At 43.6% G+C, this 21,641-nt stretch overlaps 1 long non-coding RNA gene across 1 annotated transcript; it reads left to right on the plus strand.

Moving 5' to 3' along the window:
• The first annotated feature begins 1,632 nt into the window (after nucleotides 1–1,632).
• On the plus strand, nucleotides 1,633–4,697 carry LOC142101623 (uncharacterized). Its single transcript, XR_012679079.1, has 2 exons — nucleotides 1,633–1,781; nucleotides 4,573–4,697. It is a non-coding gene; the product is annotated as an uncharacterized LOC142101623 (long non-coding RNA).
• Nucleotides 4,698–21,641: the final 16,944 nt, after the last annotated feature.

The raw sequence follows: 21,641 nt of genomic DNA on the forward strand, positions 1-21,641 counted from the left end.
AAATGACTTTATCCAATTTGCTGACTTCGACACACCATGTCTGAAAGTCCTATTAGGTAAAATAAAATGTGAGTACATAAACCGTAAACCAAGTTAATAATGCTCCTAAAAAACATACAACACAACACAGGCACTACTAGCAACATGAAGGTTTAAGGATAAACAATAAAGAATTACACACACATTCTCTTGTTCTCCGGCATGAAGAATGTGTCAGCTGTAATTTTGTATTGGATATAAATGTGGATGCAAATTCAATGGCTAATAATTCACAATCATATATATATATATATATATATATATATATATATATATATATATACACATAGACGATCCAATACTCTCTAAACAGAGCAAACACCAAAAGATATACTAGCGTACTCTTCTATAAGTGACACATTGGAGTAAACCCATAGAAACATGGGGATATACAAAGTCCAGACAGATAAAGGCATGACTCAGGATTCAAACTCATGACCCTACTATTGGAAGCTGGATTGTCTAACCACTAAGGCATAGTTTAGATGGAAACAAATATATAACAAAAGACAGGCACTAGTGACAGTCTAAAGTGTTAATGAGCATAATTAAATGAACTATTGCACACACCTTAGTAACTGACATGAAGGATCATGTTTCTTTTAAAAAAAATAAAAATAAGAATGTCTATGCAAATGCATCTCAGAATAACTTGCAATCAGAAATAGACGCAAATATATTTTAATCAGTATAAAATTAAACAACAGATACTCGTAAACTAGAAATGCTCAGTTTTCTGAATACAGCCCACCCGAACTTAGGGAATGCGAGTAGGCTCGCGAGCCGGCTTGTTACTTTCGCGCATCCTCGGATCTGAATCGAGGCAAACCGTCAACGTTGCGTTGCTGGATCTCGCGGGTTTTGTATTCCATAAGTACCTCCCTTCCTAGGAGATCCAGCGCCATTGCTCACACAGAAACAAGGGTAGCAGTGGTCTTGTTACTCTCCAGTGACATTGCTCACACAGAAATAGGGGTAGCAGTGTTCTTGTCACTTGACAAAAATTGACTGGAAATGATTGGAAATTAATGTTATTGAGGTTAATAATAATGTAGGAATAAAAAAAGAGCTAAATTATGTGATTTTAGCAAAAAAAAAAAAATCGGGATTTTAGAAAGAAAAAAAAAATCGGGATCCAAAACCAAAACACGCAAGGGCGGTTTTGCCAAGACCAAAACACAAAGTTAATCCAGATCCAAAACCAAAAACGCGGGGGTCAGTGAAAATCTCTACCGTAAACAGAGTTGCATACACCCAGCATCAGATCTTGTCATCTGATACCACAGTGGGCCATACACCTGCATATACGGTACTTGTCTCGTTACAATCCACTATAAAAGACTGCTTCATGCAAACTTGAAGTTGGCTAGGAGTCTATGGTGGAGTTTACTGGTGTGGATTTGTATAGTGGACTGTTATTTGTATTGAGAGTTATTTTGTTCTCTTACTTTTTATCTCTTTAAAAGTTTGTGTTTGTAAGATATTTTAAGTTCCACAATAACAGTGCATCTCTATTTTCACATGTAATTTGTATTGTAACATGTATATTGTTAATGTTATCAATTTTAACCTGTTTTTCTTTGTTTGGGGGGGGGGGGGGGTGTTGTGAAACTTTTCAATCTAATATCTATTAAGATGATTCTTATGTTTTTTTGCACTTCCCCATGTTGCATGTTTATCCAACAGATCCCCAGCCCTCCTGAAACTGGAGACAGGCTTTAGGCTCCAGACTGATTTGCAAGGTAAAATATTTTTCTAATATGGTTTTGTAAAAGTACCTGTGGTTGCGCCTCACATGCGCACGCTATCCTCTTATTCTGTTCTCAGATACACTCGTTATAAAACTCGCACTTTTATGCACTTTTTCTTACACAATGTTGCCTTACTCAGTCTTTTGATCACACTAAATAACACTTAAGCTTTACAGAATTATTTATCCAATAACCACTGTATCTCAGTAGTACTTCTCAGTATATATCCATTATAAATAACCAATACTCACAACATATGTATGTATTTAAATCATAGTATTTTACTGTTAACACAGAAAAGCTTGCATTCACAGTTCACACATATATCATAACGTTGTTCAACATAACATAGTATATCAATATAAAATTAACCCTAGTATTCACCACCTTTTTCCTTACACTATCCTTGCTTTACATATGTATCTTTGATAAGAATTAGTATTTATAATATTGATTTAACTATCACAGATAGCAGACAATAGCCACAGTCATATGTATAAAAATAGTTAAATCTATATTGCAAACACACATATATCTATAATATAAATGTCTAGTGGCGTGTGTTAGTCTGTCTGTGTGTGGAAAAAATAAAACCAAGCTGCAGCGCCACCTGCTGGGCAGAGTTATACACTGACCTACTAAATTCTTAGTGTGTGTGGAAAAAAAATTCAGAAAGGGCTGAAATTTGGTATACTAATATGTTTTTAATTTGTTAATTTAATTTGTTAATTGTTAAAAGTGTTTATAAAGATTTAAAATATATATATATATATATTTCTTGAAGAAGTGACAGTTGGGAGTGGTTGGTGGTTTCCGGGGGTGACAGTGGGGAGTTTTTAACACCTTAAGTAGCTTGATTTGACTAGAATGCATGAGTATCATGCACGGGTTAACTGACCTACTAAATTCTTAGTGTGTGCGGGAAAAAAACCCTCAAAAAGGGCTGAAATTTGGTATACTGACATTATTGACAAGTTGAGGGGTCAAACTCATTTTCGTGAGGTAATTTTACCTCATGAACACACATGTATACATTGGCGGATCCAGGGGGGTGCGATCGGGGCAATCGCCCTTCCCTCCCTAGTAGGGGTTTGCTGCCGACGGCTGCACAGTATGTGCAGGTCCGTTTGGCAGTGACAGTGTGCTGCCCGGCTGCTCTGATTGTGTTTTAAACACAATCAGAGCGGCCGGGCAGCACACTGTGCCTGCCTGTCACTGCCGAGCGGACCTGCACATACTGTGCAGCCCCCGGCAGCATCAGAAGTCGGAAAGGGGGCGGGGCCTAAATTGCCCCGGCCTAACATCCCCCCGGGGAACAAACATTTTCTAGAATGCATGAGTATCATGCACGGGTTAACTTGTCTTTATATATATAATCAATGATACTTATCAAATCCTTGTATCCTGGATCCAATTCTTTATCTGCAATGTAGTGAACGTTCCTGTGGTATAGAATCATTTCCTGTAGCTTAGTGTAATTTTTCTGTAGACTAATGTATTTTCTGTAGCGCAGTGTATCCCTATATATCTTTCCTGTAGTGCAGTATAATATGTATATTTTCTGTAGTGTAGTGTGTCCCTTGTGTAGTGCAGTGCAGTGTAGTATAATGCTCATTGTCCAGGGGGCAGGCAGTAAGAGACCGAGGGGGAGTCCCGGGTCTGGCTTTTATAGTCCAGACCTGGAAACACCCAGCCTCCCCAGCAGCAACATGTGTGTGGTAATTCACGACACACGTGGATGTTTGTGTCCAGGGGTGATGTCATCACCCCTGGCGGTTCTCCCCACTGTGTATGTGTGTTGAGTCGGCACACACAGTGGAGTTCTGCTATGTAACTGCGCATGCACCGCCGATATCGGCGCGTGCACTGTAGGTACTGCGCATGCACAAGTCACGTATGCGCAGTTGTACTATGTTCATGTGCGCGCGAGCACACAGCAGCTCCCCCTTTCACAGGTTTATATCACACTTTTTAAATTCTCTAAGATCCTAAAAATACAATTGTTTGGTGATGAGAGTAAAGGCATGTTTCATTTTTCAAAACATATACAAATGCATGCACCAGACAGTTTTGACTGATAAAAAAATTGCTTACTTTTGAAATCTGAAAATATTTTCTAATCGGGCTGTAAGGGCTGCCTCTGCCCCTGCTGAGATTATCAGATGTGCGTTTTCTAGTCATAGCACTTATAAAAATAATGTTGAAGCTTGACTGTTAAAGCTTAGCTGAAAAAAGACCAAACTAAAGGCTTTCATTGATTTACTACCAGGCCTTAGCTGGGAGATGTCAGCCTCATCTGAAAAATAATCCGTAATCAAGCATAGTCTGTGTAAATCATATATCTGACTCACTATGTTAATTTTTTTTCTACCCAGGTAAAGTACATAAAAGTAAGTGTTGTGTCTGTTTATTGATTTGAAGGCAATGATTTGTCAATATGTTCTAATGGAGATACCTTACATTATCTTTCATTCTGACAATAAGTGAGAAACAGACCCCATTTTAGAAAATAGTTAAATGTGTGTATTTAATTCCCATAGACCTTATGACCATCTGTCAGCTGGAGCACAAAGGAGTTGTGTTAAGGATCATTTCATGGAGGAGGATCAGGACTAACAATGCCTGTCATTTTAGGTTATTGGGGGAGCTGCGTTACAGTTAAGGGATCCGAAATTGTGGGTTTTACAGCTGGAAAGTACAGGTGTGTACAAAGTACACACAGTCAAGTGATATTTTATTTAAAAATGGCCTAAGATCTCTTTTTCTCTAATATTTTAAACAGATAAAGCAGACAGCCATTATGGGTTCCTGCATGACCTGCCTTGCATCACCTCTAACCATGGGATAAAACCAACATCCATGTGTTTGTTTTTTGTTGTTTTTTTATTAAAGGATTTTATATGTACAGTTTATTTTTAATTTGTGTTTAATTTGATTAATGATAAGGTGTTTATTAATATAAATATTTGTAATTTCTCAAAACTCATTCTCCTATAACTCTCTGCTGCTTTGGATACTGTTGCACACCCTCTTTTGCTACACGCCCTTCACTCCATTGTCCATCGTGACACAGTTCTCTCCTAGTTCACTTCCTATCTCTCAAACCGCTCCTGAAGTGTATTCAACTCTGGCACATTCTCCCCTCCACTCTCACTCTCTATTGAGGTCTCACAAGGCTACTTTTTTCCCTAAATATTGTACTTTAATATTGTACATCTCTTGTCTTTGGGTATAATATTTTTCTCATTTGGCCTCCAATACCACCACCATGCTGAAGACACCCAAATGTACATTGCTTTCCCTGACCTATTTCTTTCAGTACTATCTGTTGTAAACCAGTCTTTCTGCATTCGCATCATGGATGTCACAACGATACCTAAAGCAAATCATGTTCTATACAGGGTTCATTATTGTCCCTCATGCCAGAGTCACAAACTGGCCTGCAATCTCACTCACTGTCAATAACACCACTATACCCACTGTGTTGCCTAAAATGTGAATCTTCAGTAAGTTTGTGAGGATAGGAGGACCAGATTCCTGAGGCAAATTATGGTCCAATAAATGTGTCACTTTGAACCTTAGCAAAACCATATAACAAATTAATGGTTTGAAATTTGTGCCTTTAATTTAAAACATAAGTAAATTACTGTCTGCTTTTTCTGGTAGTGACAACAAAACTTAACATTTAATTTCTAGACATACATTTACAACTCAGCTAGGACAAGAACTACCTCACTTACAGGGCCATCTTTTCCATTGAGCACGATGGGCAGGTGCCTGGGGGCCCCACGGGCAAGGGGGCCCCACAGGCAGGGCTCTTAATTAGAATAAATAATCTTGCAAAAGAAAAAACCTGCAAAAAAAACCTTCAAGGGTCACTGAGCAAGTACATCTATGTACCTCTATATATCTATATCTATATCTCTCTCATATATATATATATATATATATATATATATATATATATATATATATATATATGTAGGGGCCCCGGTGCACTGCTTTGCCCGGGGGCCCATAATGTTGTGAAGATGGCCCTGCACACTTATAAATCTAGTGCCTGTTATCAGGTGCTTGCAATTACAGATTCCTGTTATCAAGTGCCTGTAATTGCGAATAGCGGAGTACATTCCCATCGATCCATCCTCCCTTTGGTTGGATACGATGAATGAATGACAGGCAGCCATTTTGCACACAGGTGTAGAGAAGATCCATGAGTGACGTGAGCTCGCCAACACGTGCTCTGCGAAGCATTCACAGAGTATTGGAGAGTAGATTGTGGAGAGAGAAATACAAAATGAGGTCCAGTACATTTGCGAGGAGATAGCTGAGGGTGCTGGCCGAGGGCATGCACAGTATGCCTGCAGGCTGATACATTTCTAATGAGATGAAACTGCTGGTGTACCAGATGGTGCGCAGGTGCATCTGGCAGCGGTTGGATGCTGGGATTGACTTGGGTAAAGCACAGGTTTAAGCAGGGAGCAATGGAATGTGTTGGGGATCCTCAATGACCCAGGAATCTTCAACCTAAATGCTACGGAATTAATCTGCTTGACAATGAGAAATAGACCGATGAATTTAAGGCCCAATTTCCTGCAGGGCTGTCTGAGACTAATATTTCGTGTAGAAAGCCACACTTTCTGGCCCACTTTGAAGGAGCAGGTGGTACGGTGGCGAGCCAAATTTTTTTCCACAGAGAATGAGGCCCGTCCTAAAGAGGATTGCACTTTTTTCCAGATGACCTTAAGATCAGCAGCTGTAGAACAAATCTCTGGAATACCAGCGGATTTGAGGGAATACAAGGAATTGCACCTAGGATGAAAACCAAAATTACAGTAGAATGGAGAAATTTGAGTGGATGAATGACATGAATTGTTATAGGCAAACTATGCCCAGGGTAACAAGCAGGACCAGTTGTCGTGGAATTCAGAAATGTAACATCGCAGGAACTGCTCTAAAGACTGGTTAACCCTCTCAGTTTGCCCATTAGACTGAGGGTGGTATGCGAATTAAACACTGACTTTGATTCCAGGAAGGTTACAAAAGGATCTCCAGAACTGTGCTATAAACTGAGAACCACGATCCGACACGATATTAGTAGGAAGTCCATGGAGACGGAATATGAACAGGATAGCCAAATCCCGAGCACTAGGGAGCCTGGGTAACGGTATGAGTGTGACATTTTACTGAAGCGGTCAACCACCACCCATATGGTGTTATGTCCTGCAGAGAGTGGCAGGTCGACTATAAAGTCCATTGACAAGTGTGTCCAGGATCTTGCAGGGATAGGCAATGGAACCAACTGGCCTGCAGGACGACTCCTGGGGACTTTATTCCTGGCACAACTCTCACAAGAGAGGACATAACTCTTAAAATCAGCGGACAATGACGGCCACCAGACCGTACGGGAGAGGATTTCCGACGTCTTCTGAATTCCAGGATGTCCAGCAGTCTTACTGTTATGTGCTTCTGCAAGCACTGCCTTTCTTAAATGAACAGGAACAAATAAACATCCTTCTGGAGTATTATCAGGAGCTAGTCTTTGAAACCTTTGAAGTGTGGTGCTCAAGTCTTGGGTTAGTCCACCATGAATTATGGAAGAAGGAATGATGGGCTCCGGAATAGTAACTGGAACATGATGTGCCAAGAAGCTTCTGGAAAGGGCATCAGCCCGAACATTATTAGTACCTGGTCGGTAGGTGATCACAAAATTAAAACGAGTGAAGAACAACGACCAGCGGGCCTGTCTGGGATTCAGACGTTTGGCCGATTGTATGTATTGTAAATTCTTATGGTCTGTAATAACGGAGACTTGATGTATAGCACCCTCCAGCCAATGTCGCCACTCTTAAAAGGCCAATTTAATTGCCAGTAGTCCCCTATTACCCACATCGTAATTGGCTTCGGCTGAAGAGAACTTACGGGAGAAGTAGGCACATGGGTGCAGACGGTGAGTATGGGAGTCCTTCTGAGACAGTATAGCGCTAGCACCAACATCAGAGGCGTCGACCAAAACCCGGAGTCTGCTCCGAAAGCCTGGTGTTCACTGGAGCCCCTAGTGGTGGGGACAGACTTGGCTGCAGACTAACAGAGGGTCATGAAATGTGTACCGGCTGAGGAGAACCCAGGAAAGCGGACAGAAGTCCAGGCAAGGGTCGAGGGCCGGCAGCAGACAGCGAGTCTAATAAACAAGCCGAGGTCAGAGGTCACAGGCACGGTAGCAAGATACAGGCAAGAAAGGTCAGGGTCACGAGCAAACAGGCAGGGTCCAAATCCAAGCAAGGGGTCATACACGGGAAATCCAACAGAGTTTCCAGGGACAGGAACTAGGAGCAAGCAGGACTGTAACAGAAAAGCTATAACCAGCAGTGAGGCTGCAGACCTCACTGCCTTAAATACTGGTGCCCACCAATAAGAGCCTAGCTCTGAAAACGCCCACAGGAGTCACTAATAAATGGACCAAGCCCCCTTCATTAATCAGCCCACACACTGCCTAATTGCGCGCATGCGCCTGGCTTCCAGCAATGCCGGGACGCATGCCGGAGGAGGTGGCGGAGGTGCAGGTTGTGGAGGTGGAGGAGGAGGCAGAGGTGGAGGAAGAGGACGAGGCTTAGGTGGAGGACGAGGCAGAGGTGGAGGTTGCGGAGAAGGAGGCAGAGATGGAGGAGGTGGCCCTGGAGGAGGAGGTGGCTGAGGCTCCTGTAACTGCCACACAGGCGGTGTTGGAGGAGGAGATGGTAGAATGTAAGTATTGACATTAAACCTTTTTCCTAATTGTATTCTTTTTGAGACACATTGTAGTTGACCAAAAACCATGATTAACCACATGCCATTTTACCAATAGCTAGTTATCCATTTCATAATTTTCAACCATGATGGCCATAATATTTTTTGGTGAATTAAGTAAACCACCTCTCTTCCCCCGGCCACCACACAAATATGTATACACAAATACATCTGCCACCCAAAGTATTAATCCTCTGCCAAGTACTGTGTTTAGCATACCATTAACCTATTCCGACAATGTAAATGTAACGCTTCGGTCCCGAAAGTAGTACCTGTCCCGTTACCCGCATTTCATTTATCTGGAAACTGCCATTTTCCAGCATCAGACTAACTTCATTCATTCATTCAGCTATATTCAGATTTGTGCAGGTGCAAGCCTATTGCACTTCAGGACCTCCTCCCTCTTTTTCATTGGCTAAGCACTTCTGGAGCACTATTTAAACCTCCTGGATTCACCTGTCTGATGCCTGTTCTTCAAGCTCACTTCCTGTAGCCTGTGGTTCTGGTTCCTGTTCTCCTCGTGGTTTGCTTGTGTTCCAGTCTGCTCTCAGTCTCCTGTTGTATTGAAGTATTGCTGCTCCAGCACTGCTACTACCATCTCCAGTGTACTTCATCGCGACAGCTTCAGTTCTCTCATCGCTACCACTCAGAGCCGCTGCTACTATTGTGACTCATCAGCTGTTACTACGAATTACCTTCACCACGTCAGTTTACTCTGTCTCCCGCTGTACTGAACTATTGCTGCTCTAGTACTTCTATACCATCTCTGATGTACTGTACTTAATCGTGACAGCCCCAGTTCTCTAACCGCTATCACTGTGAGCCGCAACTGCCTTGGTGACTCATTGGCTGTTCTCCCTCAGCTACCTCTGCTTTCCCGTGTGTGCTCAGCATACTCCAGTGCTGTACTCCCGCTGTTCCAGTATCTCTATAAATCACCATTGGATACACCATTGTGACAGCCTCTGCTTTTCCTCGTTGTACCACAGGACATCTATTCTCCTTGTGCCTCATTTGTCTCTACCCGTGTTACCTGGCTCCTCCACACCGTTCTGCTGTTAACCCACTCACAGGACCGCGACCTGCAGGTTTGGTGCCGCTAAATCCATACCTCCTTGCGGGGGTTCCTGGTGAAAACCACCTGCCTGTTAGACTCCGCGCCTGTGGGTGGGCTAAGCCATGTCCAGCAGAGCATAGGGATCAATTTCCCATAACCCAACCGTGACAGTAAGAACAGGCCAAATGTCTGATCCCGCGATGGAGCCTTCTGCTAGAGACCTTTTACAACATCTGGTTTCACGCATAGAGCAACAGGATAGTATCCAACACCAACTCTTGCAGTGTTTCCAGAATCTGACCGGTCGTCTGGATATCCTACAGGCTACTAACCCAACGGTGGCTAGTGCTCCTCAGGATCAGCGCTCCGTTCCTCTGGCTGTAGCATCTTCATTAAGACTGCCTACACCTGCAAAATTTGATGGGGATCCCAAACTTTGTCGTGGTTTTATTAACCAATGTTCCATACAGTTCGAATTACAGCCCCAAAATTTTCCTTCTGACAGGTCCAAAATAGCTTACATTATTTCTCTATTGTCTGGCCAAGCCCTGGCTTGGGTCTCTCCCCTATGGGAGCAAGAGGATCCGTTGCTCAATAATTACCTTGTGTTCCTGGCCACCTTCCGGCGGATCTTTGACGAGCCTGGATGTGTGTCCTCAGCATCTGCCAGCATTCTCAGACTTCGCCAAGGTACCAACACAGTTGCTCAGTACGTTATAGAATTTCGTACACTCTCCTCAGAACTGTCATGGAATAATGAAGCTTTGGTAGCCACATTTTGGCAAGGCCTATCGGACAAAATCAAGAATGTACTGGCATCTCAAGAACTTCCTACCACATTGGATGCTATTATCTCACTTTGTAATAAAGTGGATCTTCGTTTCCACGAAAGGTCAGCTGAGAAGGAACATCCTAACCGCTCATCTGTCAAAACTGCTCTTCGTCACCACTCAACCTCCCCTACTCTTGAAGAGCCTATGCAAATTGGGAGAACTCGGTTAACACCTAAAGAAAGAGAAAGGAGACGCTTAAACAACTTATGTATTTATTGTGGTGAGTCTGGTCACTTCTTGAATTCCTGTCCTAGGAGGTCGGGAAATACCAGGCCCTAGACTGCTCTGGTAAGGTCAGACTGGGGACATTTGAAGCCTCCTCATGCTCTGCTTGTCTTCTCACAGTCTCCATACTATGGGATTCCTCTGAAAAATTCTTCCAAGCACTGGTGGACTCAGGTGCTGCAGAAAATTTTATTTCTTGGTCTCTTGTATCCCAATGCTCTATTCCAGTTGTTCCCTTGGAGACTCCTGTAACCATCACTGCCATTGACGGCTCTCAACTCCCGGGAAGTATGGTTCACTATCAAACCAAGCCTCTTACTCTCCGTGTCGGGGTTCTGCATTCTGAAATCATCTCATTCTTCGTTTTACCACACTCGACTACTCCCATTATCCTAGGTCTACCCTGGCTTTGTGTACAATCTCCCAGTCTGGATTGGAATACCTCTGAAGTTTTGGCCTGGGGATCTCAATGTCGGTCCAATTATCTAACTAAAGTCAAGCCGATTAAGATTCTTTCTTCTTCCATGAAAACATTTCTTCCGGGACTTCCTCCTCAATTTCAAGACTTCGCGGATGTGTTTGACAAGGTCCAAGCTGAACTTTTGCCCCCCACACCGCCCTTGGGATTGTCCAATAGAATTGCTCCCGGGGAAAACCCCTCCCAGAGGAAGAGTTTTTCCACTTTCCCAGCCAGAAACCTTGGCCATGTCTGTATACGTCAAAGAAAATCTTCAGAGGAGATTCATCAGGCCACCTGTCTCTCCTGCCGGAGCGGGTATCTTTTTTGTTAAAAAGAAGGATGGATCTCTCCGCCCCTGTATTAATTATCGGGGGCTCAATGCTGTTACGGTAAAAAAATCGGTATCCTATCCCTCTCATTAACGAATTGTTTGACCGTATCAAAGGGGCCAAAATCTTCTCTAAACTAGACCTGCGAGGGGCCTACCACCTGATCCGCATATGCTCCGGAGATGAATGAAAGACAGCTTTTAATACTCGTGATGGTCATTACGAATACTTAGTGATGCCCTTCGGACTTTGTAATGCCCCAGCTGTCTTCCAAAGCTTCATTAACGAGAACTTCAGCGACCTGCTCTATTCATATGTAGTTGTTTACCTGGATAACATCCTCATATTTTCCCAGGATATTCATTCTCATCACCAACATGTCAATAAGGTTTTGTCTAAGCTTCGGAAGAACCGACTATACTGTAAGTTGGAGAAGTGCTCATTTGAAGCTTCATCCATGCCATTCTTAGGGTACATCATCTCCGGGTCTGGGCTACAGATGGACCCTGAGAAGGTTTGGGCAATCTTGGATTGGCCACGTCTGGCCACCCTTAAAGCAGTACAACGCTTCTTGGGGTTCTCGAACTATTACAGACAATTTATCCAGGGGTATTCCACCATTGTTGCCCCCATAACGGCTCTCAAAAAGAAAGGGGCTAATACCAAGGACTGGACGGAGGAGGCCTTGGAGGCATTCACATTCCTAAAACTAGCCTTCTCTTCTGCACCCATCCTCAGACAACCCAATCTTTCGCAACCCTTTTTTCTAGAGGTCGATGCTTCTGCCATTGGAGTATGAGCGGTACTCACCCAGAAGTATCCTCCTAACAGACTTCTCTCTCGTGCCCCAAGTTTCTACCAGCAGAACGGAATTATACAATTGGAGACAGGGAGCTGTTGACCATGAAGTTGGCTCTGTCAGAATGGCGTTACCTTTTGGAGGGAGCTCAGCATGTGGTCACTATTTTTACTGACCATAAGAATTTGTTATATCTACAGTCTGCTCAACCCTCGCCAGACTCGGTCCCTGTTCTTCTCCCGTTTCAACCTCCACGTAACCTTCAAACCAGGCCATCTTAATAAAAAAGCAGATGCACTTTCCAGGGCCTTCAGTTCTGATCTGAACTCTGACCTTCCTCTCAGTCGTCCCATCCTGGATCTTAAATGTTTAATAGGACTCACTACAACCAACTCTCCTCCTCCTGGGAAAACATTTGTTCCTGTCTCTCTTCGGAAAAAACTGCTCCGCTGGTGACACACCTCCAGATTCTCCAGACACACGGGGTTTCTCAAGACCTACGAATTAGTTTCTCGCTCTTACTGGTGGCCCTCTATTGGACCAGATGTCAAAGATTTTGTAGCAGCTTGTAATGTATGTGCCCAACACAAAAGTCCTCGTGCAAGTCCTATGGGTCCATTAGAACTATTGCCCATACCCACAAAGCCCTGGACTCACATCAGTATGGACTTCGTTACTGACCTTCCATACAGTAAAGGATGTAATACTATTTGGGTCATTGTGGACCGCTTCTCGAAGATGGCTCATTTTGTTCCTTTCACTGGTCTGCCGTCTTCATCAGTTCTTGTTTAACAATTCATAAAATAAATTTTTCGTCTGCACGGTTGTCCCATGGAAATTGTATCCGACAGAGGGGTACAATTTACCTCAAAATTCTGGCGCGCCCTCTGTAAAACCCTTGGTATACAACTCAATTTTTCCTCAGCTTATCACCCACAGTCCAATGGCCAAACTGTAAGGGTAAATCAGGATCTGGAGCCATTCATCAGATTATTTTCTTCCGCCTCTCAAGACAATTGGGTTGACCTCCTGCCATGGGCCGAATTTGCACATAACAACCTCTTCCATGAGTCTACTGCTGCTATTCCATTCTTTATTGTTACTGGACTTCATCCACTGCTTTCCAGGTTTTCTCCTCTCCCACCCACCCATGTCCCAGCTGTTGAAAATACTATTCGCAGCTTTTCCACCATTTGGACCAAAGTAGTTGCTAATCTTAAAAGGACCTCCTCACGCTATAAAACCTTTGCAGACAAGAGGCGCCGAGCAGTTCCAGCACTCAAGGTGTTAGACAAGGTCTGGCTATCGACACAAAATATTCGTCTCAAAGTACCATCCATGAAGTTTGCTCCTCGTTTCATTGGACCCTATAAAATACTTCGGGTCATCAATCCAATATCATATAAACTTCAGCTGCCCGCTTCCCTTCATATCGCTGACTCATTCCATGTTTCTCTTCTCAAACCACTCATCATCAACAGGTTCTCCTTTCCAGTTTCCACTTCTGTTGTTCCCAAATTTTCTCAGCAACAAAAATTTGAAATCACACAGATCCTGTATTCCAAGGTTTCCAGAGGTACCACCAAATACTTGGTAGATTAGAAGGGCTTTGGCCCCGAAGAACGCTCTTGGGTCAACGCTTCCAACATCCATGCTCCAGCTCTGCTCCGAAAGTTCCATGCTCAGTTTCCACGGAAGACTTTGTCTAAGCGTCCAGTGGCCACTATTAAAGGGGGGGTACTGGAAAGCTTCAGTCCCGCAAGTAGTACCTGTCCCGTTACCCGCATTTCATTTATCTGGAAACTGCCATATTCCAGCATCAGACTAACTTCATTCATTCAGCTATATTCAGATCTGTGCAGGTGCAAGCCTATTGCACTTCAGGACCTCCTCCCTCTTTTTCATTGGCTAAGCACTTCTGGAGCACTATTTAAACCTCCTGGATCCACCTGTCTGATGCCTGTTCTTCAAGGTCACTTCCTGTAGCCTGTGGTTCTGGTTCCTGTTCTCCTCGTGGTTTGCCTGTGTTCCAGTCTGCTCTGTCTCCTGCTGTGTTGAACTATTGCTGCTCCAGCACTGTTACTACCATCTCCAGTGTACTTTATCGCGACAGCTTCAGTTCTCTCATCGCGACCACTCAGAGCTGATACTACACCTGTGACTCATCAGCTGTTACTACGGGTTACCTCCGTTACTTCAGTTTGCTCTCAGTCTCCTGCTGTGTTGAACTATTGCTGCTCCAGCACTGCTACTACCATCTCCAGTGTACTTCATCGCGACAGCTTCAGTTCTCTCATCGCTACCACTCAGAGTCGCTGCTACTATTGTGACTCATCAGCTGTTACCTTCACCACGTCAGTTTACTCTGTCTCCCACTGTACTGAACTATTGCTGCTCTAGTACTTCTATACCATCTCTGATGTACTGTACTTCATCATGACAGCTCCAGTTCTCTAACCGCTATCACTGTGAGCCACAACTGCCTTGGTGACTCATTGGCTGTTCTCCCTCAGCTACCTCTGCTTTCCCGTGTGTGCTCAGCATACTCCAGTGCTGTACTCCCGCTGTTCCAGTATCTCTATAAATCACCATTGGATACACCATTGTGACAGCCTCTGCTTTTCCACGTTGTACCACAGGACATCTATTCTCCTTGTGCCTCATTTGTCTCTACCCGTGTTACCTGGCTCCTCCACACCGTTCTGCTGTTCACCCACTCACAGGACTGCGACCTGCAGGTTTGGTGCCGCTAAATCCATACCTCCTTGCGGGGGTTCCTGGTGAAAACCACCTGCCTGTTACACTCCGCGCCTGCGGTTGGGCTAAGCCATGTCCAGCAGAGCATAGAGATCAATTTCCCATAAGCCAACCGTGACAGTAAAGTTATGTAACACTTCATGCCTCTGCTGATCCCGTCAAATGGGGTAAACAAAGTATACCCTTTGGAAGTAATATCTGTTTGAACAATTACCTAAGCATGCTATTTTTTATTTTTTTTTTTAAACAGCTCAAGAAGAGACCCAGCCTGTGTAGGAAAATCCATCCTCCAAAGAAGAAATAATTTGTTATTTATTAGAATATAAAAAAAAAATGAAAAAATATTCAAAATTAATGAATAAAAAATAAAATCTGTATAAACAATATTTGTAAAAAAAAAATTGATAATGTTTTCCTTTGCATTTTTACTGTTAGAATATTTTTTATAAAAAAATAAAGGGTGTGCTTTTGTAATTTAGTTACAAGAAATGTGATGGTTATTTTAGTAAATAATGGATGGACATTTACAAAATACATTAATATTTAATTTACATTGGTCCCTTCCTACTACATCATTTCTTTCATCATTTATTTATGGTGGCACCAGCAATTCAGTGGCGCTGTACAGATAACACAGTCTCTGACCCAATAGAGCTTACAGTCTAACAATCCCCAAACACACACACACACACGTCAATTTGATCAGCAAATGCAACTTCTAGTATGCATTTTGATTGACAAAGTCAAATGGAGTTCACTGAGGAAAAACAAACAAACATCAGTAGAATATACAGGGCAAGATTCGTTAAGAACAGTTAGGCAATAAAAGGAGAAACTTGGTCAAAGCATGTTTCATTGGAGGTATATTGAAAAAGTTGGTATATATTTATTATTGGGGAAAGGCGTGTCCTATATCAACTTTCAATGTATCTGGGTGGTGCCTGACAAAACAGCCATTAGTTTACATAGGTGCTAAGAAAACAGCTATTTTTCACCACTTTTACAAGGTTCAAAGTTCCTCTATTTTTAACTTTACTTTGGTTAATGGCCCACAAAGTCCTTACAGATAAGGCCATGGTTGGAAAGCAAACTCATGATCCCAGTACTGTAAGGCAGATGTGCTTTCCACACTTCCACACAGTAGGAACACATCTGACACATAAGCCAATTACTAAGATGACACCAAGTATAAGGATAAGGAGCTTACCTATGCTAGCAACCATTTCCTGTACCCACTCTCCTAAACCAGAGATCCATTTCACAGGATTCAACCATGAGAACCATCCTTCCACCCTTTTCTCCAATCTCATACAATGAAGAATTATGGTACCTCGGAAATTCCCATTTTAGTTGCAGAATTTCATCCATTTTCCGGTCTATGACTTCCTTGAGGTCATCAGTATTATTGGTGATGTACGTGCAACATTTGACACCGAACTGGGTGGCCAAAGTCACACAATATCCACCAATAATAGACGTTCGATAATTCAACACCAGTCTATGTTGCACCAATTCCTTTTTATAAGCCTGTAGCTCTCTACCCGTATAACTGAAAGTGTCATCATACATCTCGGTAATATTGTCTATCACCGAGAGGTCCTGTATATACCTAAAATTGAAAGTTCCCCAAGCGATCCTGGTGGGATCTAATGCAACCATAACCTGGAAACCAGTGGTTTCACTAATCAATTTGGTAGCTATGGGTTCTTCACCAGAAATCATATTTCTTTTACCACGATGTTCATACTGTATGTGTATGTATGGTGGTGATGTAGTCCTATGGATGTCCATCATGTGTAATGGTCATGACTTTGGGAACCAGTTTACCTAAAAAGCACAAACCCTTGGAACTCGGAGTTAACCAGGAATAAGCCTTTCTCCCACAAACAGTACACGTCATTTGGGAGGACATAAAGTACAGTACGATCATTGATAATATCACACAAAGTTTTGACAAAACTACCCATGCCTAGTGTCTCCATTTGTTCGAGACAAGTGTCAGCATGGATAATATTTTTACAATAACCTATAGGGACTTTCCCAATGGATACTTTCTTATGTCTGTTGATACGTCCTAGTCTATGATGCCCATCAATATTCCTGCCTATTGGTGACCTTGAAAGTCTCCCTTCAACACTAGTGTGGTGAGCCAATGTCTGATCAGGTAGGTCAGATTCCCAATTCTCCAGTCTTTTTACCTGCAAGATATCCAGACACAGCAAAAAACGGTCTAATGAGTATTGGCAAAGCTTCAGACTAGGCGACCTAGTGATATTGTATCTCCCGTCTATGGACCTCCCACCCCGTAATTCGGGGACTTGATATTTAGTGGGAACGGCACTAGTCCTATGTTATGCTGTTCCTGAGGCACATGAGAGCACACCCAGCACTCAGTTTGGTTTAAGACCTTACCCACCAAGGAGTGATAATCCTTCAAAGGATGCCCGCCCACATTCAGATTACCGGTGGACTGACATCGCTGGATGCATCTCTCTTCAACGAGGGAGTCGCAGAACTTGCAGATACAATACTCATCAGACAATAGCCCCTCACACTGCCTCCGAGTTCCTGAGCTAGCAGACCTTTTCATAACCCCCAGACCAAGCTTGATAATGGGCTGCTCTGAGTATTCTAATAACTTTTCCTCTGCCTCCATCTCATCCGCATCACTACCAGAACCCTCCTCCGTCCTCCATCCTCCTTCACAAAAATAGAATGTCCTAGAAAAAGTAAAAACAAGGAAAATCCTGGGACAAAAGAAAAACAAAAACCCCCACTCCATCTCTGGAAAGATAGTTCTGGGGCAACGTCTCTGGTTCAGGTGTCTCAACTGCAGGCTTTAGGTCTCCCGGAACAGACTCACAAGCCTATGTCCAGATTACTGTGGGACTGGCATCGCTGAATGCACTTCTCTTCAACTAGGGAGTCACAGTACTTACAAATACAATATTGTTTAGACAATAGCCCCCCACACTGCCTCCAAGTTCCAGAGCTAGCAGAACTTTTCATAACCCCTGGACCGAGCTTGATAATGGGCTGCACTGTTGGTTCTATCAACCTTTCCTCCAACTACACTTCATCAGTATCACTACCAGATCCCGCCTCTGTCATCCATCCTTATTCACAAAAATAGGGTGTCCTACAAAAAATAAAAACAAGAAAAATCCTGGAACAAAAGTCAAAAATCGCCACTCCATTGCTGGGATGATAGTCTGGGCAACGTCCTTGGCTCAGATGTCTCAAATACAGGCTTTAGGTCTCCTGGAACAGGTTAACGAGTGACAGATCAGTGTCGTCGGTCTCAGCTTTGTCTCATACTTTCTCCGGGCTACTGACTCCTGCAGTGAGTGGAATGGACCCAAGTGTCTCTTTCTGCAACCTTCAGAGATGTGGTACTGTTAAACAACCTGAGCATAAGAAAATTGCAGATCATAACATATTCCCCAGGTTCAACATCATGACAGTTTGTTTCTGGCATACCAGGTGACAGCATTTTGAGTTTTTGTTGTTTTAGCTGTCTGCTTAATTTTATGAGATATTGAACAGTCACTTCATAATTGCACTTTAAATCGTCCTATGGACTTCTGATCAAATGAGGTTGTCTGCCAAAAAGTATTTCAAAGGAGGACAGATTAAGATGAGGTCTGGGAGTGGTTCTGATGCTATGGAGGGCTAGTGGCAAAGCTTCTGGACACGCCAACCCAGTTTTAGCCATTATCTTACTCAGCTTGTTCTTAATGGTACCATTTACCCTTTCCACCTTACCACTGGCTTGTGGTCGGTAAGGAGTATGAAGTCTGCTACTGATTCCCATAAGTTTACACATGTTCTGAAAGATATCACCGGTAATATAGTCTCGTACTTTCGTACTGGTGGCTAGCCCTATCACTTTCGATGATTCTAGGGATACCGATTCCCACCATGACCTCTCTATCGTTGTTAACAACTCCACCATCTCCTCTGTCGGCCAACTCCGCTGCCTTGGCGTCGCTCTTGACTCCTCTCTCTCTTTTGCCCCCCCACATTCAATCCCTCGCCCAAGCCTGTCGCTTCCAACTCCGCAACATTGCCCGCATCCGTCCCTTCCTCTCTCAGGAAGCCACCAAAACTATCATACACGCACTCATCATCTCCCGCCTTGATTACTGCAACCTCCTCCTTACTGGCCTCCCCCACTCCCACCTCGCACCCCTCCGCTCTATACTCAATGCGGCTGCAAGCCTCATCTTCCTTTCACGCCACTCCTCCTCTGCCTCCCCTCTCTGCCTTGCCTTACACTGGCTCCCTTTCCCCTACAGAATCCTTTTCAAACTCCTTACCACCACGTACAAGGCTCTCTCTCAGTCTACGGCCCCTTACATCTCTAACCTCCTCTCCATTCACACTCCTGCCCGCTCCCTACGCTCAGCTAATGACCGCCGCCTCTCCTCCACTCTTATCACCACTTCCCACTCCAGAATCCAAGACTTCTCCCATGCCGCCCCCCTCCACTGGAACGACCTCCCTCCCTCCATCCGTCTCTCTCCTAATCTGTGCTCCTTCAAACGAGCACTCAAAACTCACCTGTTCCTCAAAGCCTACCAACCTTCTACCTAACCCCGCATCTCCTCCAAACGTTTTACCCTCTCTCCTCCCGGTCCCTCTCCCCATACTTCAACTTCCTCCAATTGTGTCTGTTTCGTTCACCCACCCTTAGGATGTAAGCTCGAATGAGCAGGGCCTTCTTCCCTCTTGTCTCCACACCTGTTCTTCTACTCCGCCTCTACTGCATTAACCTGCCTGGAGTTTCTGAAGCATTGGTATTTTGTTTATTGGTCTGTACTGTCTCATCCTGTATAGTCTACTGTTTGCTTTGTGTACGGCGCTGCGGAAATCTTGTGGCGCCTAACAAATAAATGATAATATATAATAATAATACCGTACCTACACACAAATTCCTGAACAATTTTCTTTGCAGTGAAAAGAGCAGTATTAGTGGCTGCTGGATATGCCTCTGCCCAACTGGAAAACACATCAGTACACACTAACATATATTTGAGATTCCTGCAAGGTGGTAATTGGATATAGTCAATTTGTATTACCTGAAAAGGTCCGTCTGTAGAAGGGATATGGGATGGCTCAGTTGGTATTGTCTTCCCAACGTTTTTTCTCAAACAAGGCAAGACATTGCCTTCTTACCAGCCTGAGAAGAAAAGCCAGGTGCACACCAGTATGCTCTCACCAGTTTGCACATACCTTCTTTACCCAGATGAGTCAGACCATGTGCTGCCTCAGCAAGGCCTGGGTAATATGCTCTTGGAGCTACAGGCCTACCTTGTCCATCTCTCCAGAGTCCCGAGGACTCTTGACCATATCCCTTCACCTTCAAGACCGCCTTTTTCCTGTAGGGAACACAAATCTTGCATTTCAATCAATCTCTTGAGTGTCTAATGTCTGAAAAACCATAATTGTGTCTGTCGATACAGTGATAGGTAACCCTGCTGCCTATTTAGCAGCTTCATCTGCCCTGTTATTGCCCACCGACACCGGTCTTCTTCGGATGTGTGGGCTTTGCACTTTATGACGGCTACTGTCTTGGGTAACTGTAGCGCTGTCAGAGTCATTTTATGTGTCGTGAGTGTGCTACCGATGTGCCTGCTGCTGTCGTAAAGTTTCTAAGACATCAAAGGGCCCCAAAATCATGAACTACCCCGAAGGCGTACCTAGAATCAGTATATATATTAGCTGACTTACCTTCTGTCAACTCACATGCTCTTCTTAGTGCTACTAGTTCGGCCACTTGGGCCGAGTGAGGTGGGCCAAGTGGTTCAGCTTCTACAACATCCTGATCGTCTACAACAGCGTAACCAGTGCATTGTTCTCCCTTCTCAGTCTGGCTATGACTACTCCCGCCCATGTATATGAGTATACCTGCAAAACTCACCCCCAACCAGAGTCTCCTCACCTCCCACCCTTTGTGCGTCTCGAGGAACAAATGGAAGGTATGTAGCTGGATTTAAAGTACTACACCGTTTGATAGTGATGTTTGCGGGTGCCATCAGAGCTAGTTCCCATTTTGTGAACCTAGCAGAAGAGACATGTCTGGTTTGAGCTGAATTTAACAGAGCAGATACCGCATGAGGTGTATAGACGGTCTACACTCTTACCAGAAGAGCAGTTGCTGCTACACTTCTTAGATACATTGGGAGTGATCTTGCCACAGTGTCCAATTGTACACTGTAGTATGCTACCAGTCTGCTGGCATCGCCATGTTTCTGCGTGAGGACACCTGCTGCACAACCATCAGCTTCCATACAGTATAACTCAAAGGGCTTTTCATAATCAGGTATTCTCAATGCAGGTGCTCTAGTCAGACTATTTTTTTTTATTTATTTTTTTAACATTTTTATTTATGAGATTGACAACAAGAAAGAAATAAGCACATTAGTTACATTGATTGTATTGGTGAGATTGACCGACAGCCCCCATGTTCCAGTAACTGGAAATAGTCAGACTATTTTAAAGATTAAAGAATGCTTGCTCTTACACCTCTGTGTGTATGACAGGCTCTGGTTTTGTGGAATAGACTAACTCCTGCAATGGTAACACTAGAATAGAAAAACCCA

Source organism: Mixophyes fleayi, chromosome 9, assembly GCF_038048845.1.
Source record: "Mixophyes fleayi isolate aMixFle1 chromosome 9, aMixFle1.hap1, whole genome shotgun sequence".
In the NCBI taxonomy this organism is placed as follows: domain Eukaryota; kingdom Metazoa; phylum Chordata; class Amphibia; order Anura; family Limnodynastidae; genus Mixophyes; species Mixophyes fleayi.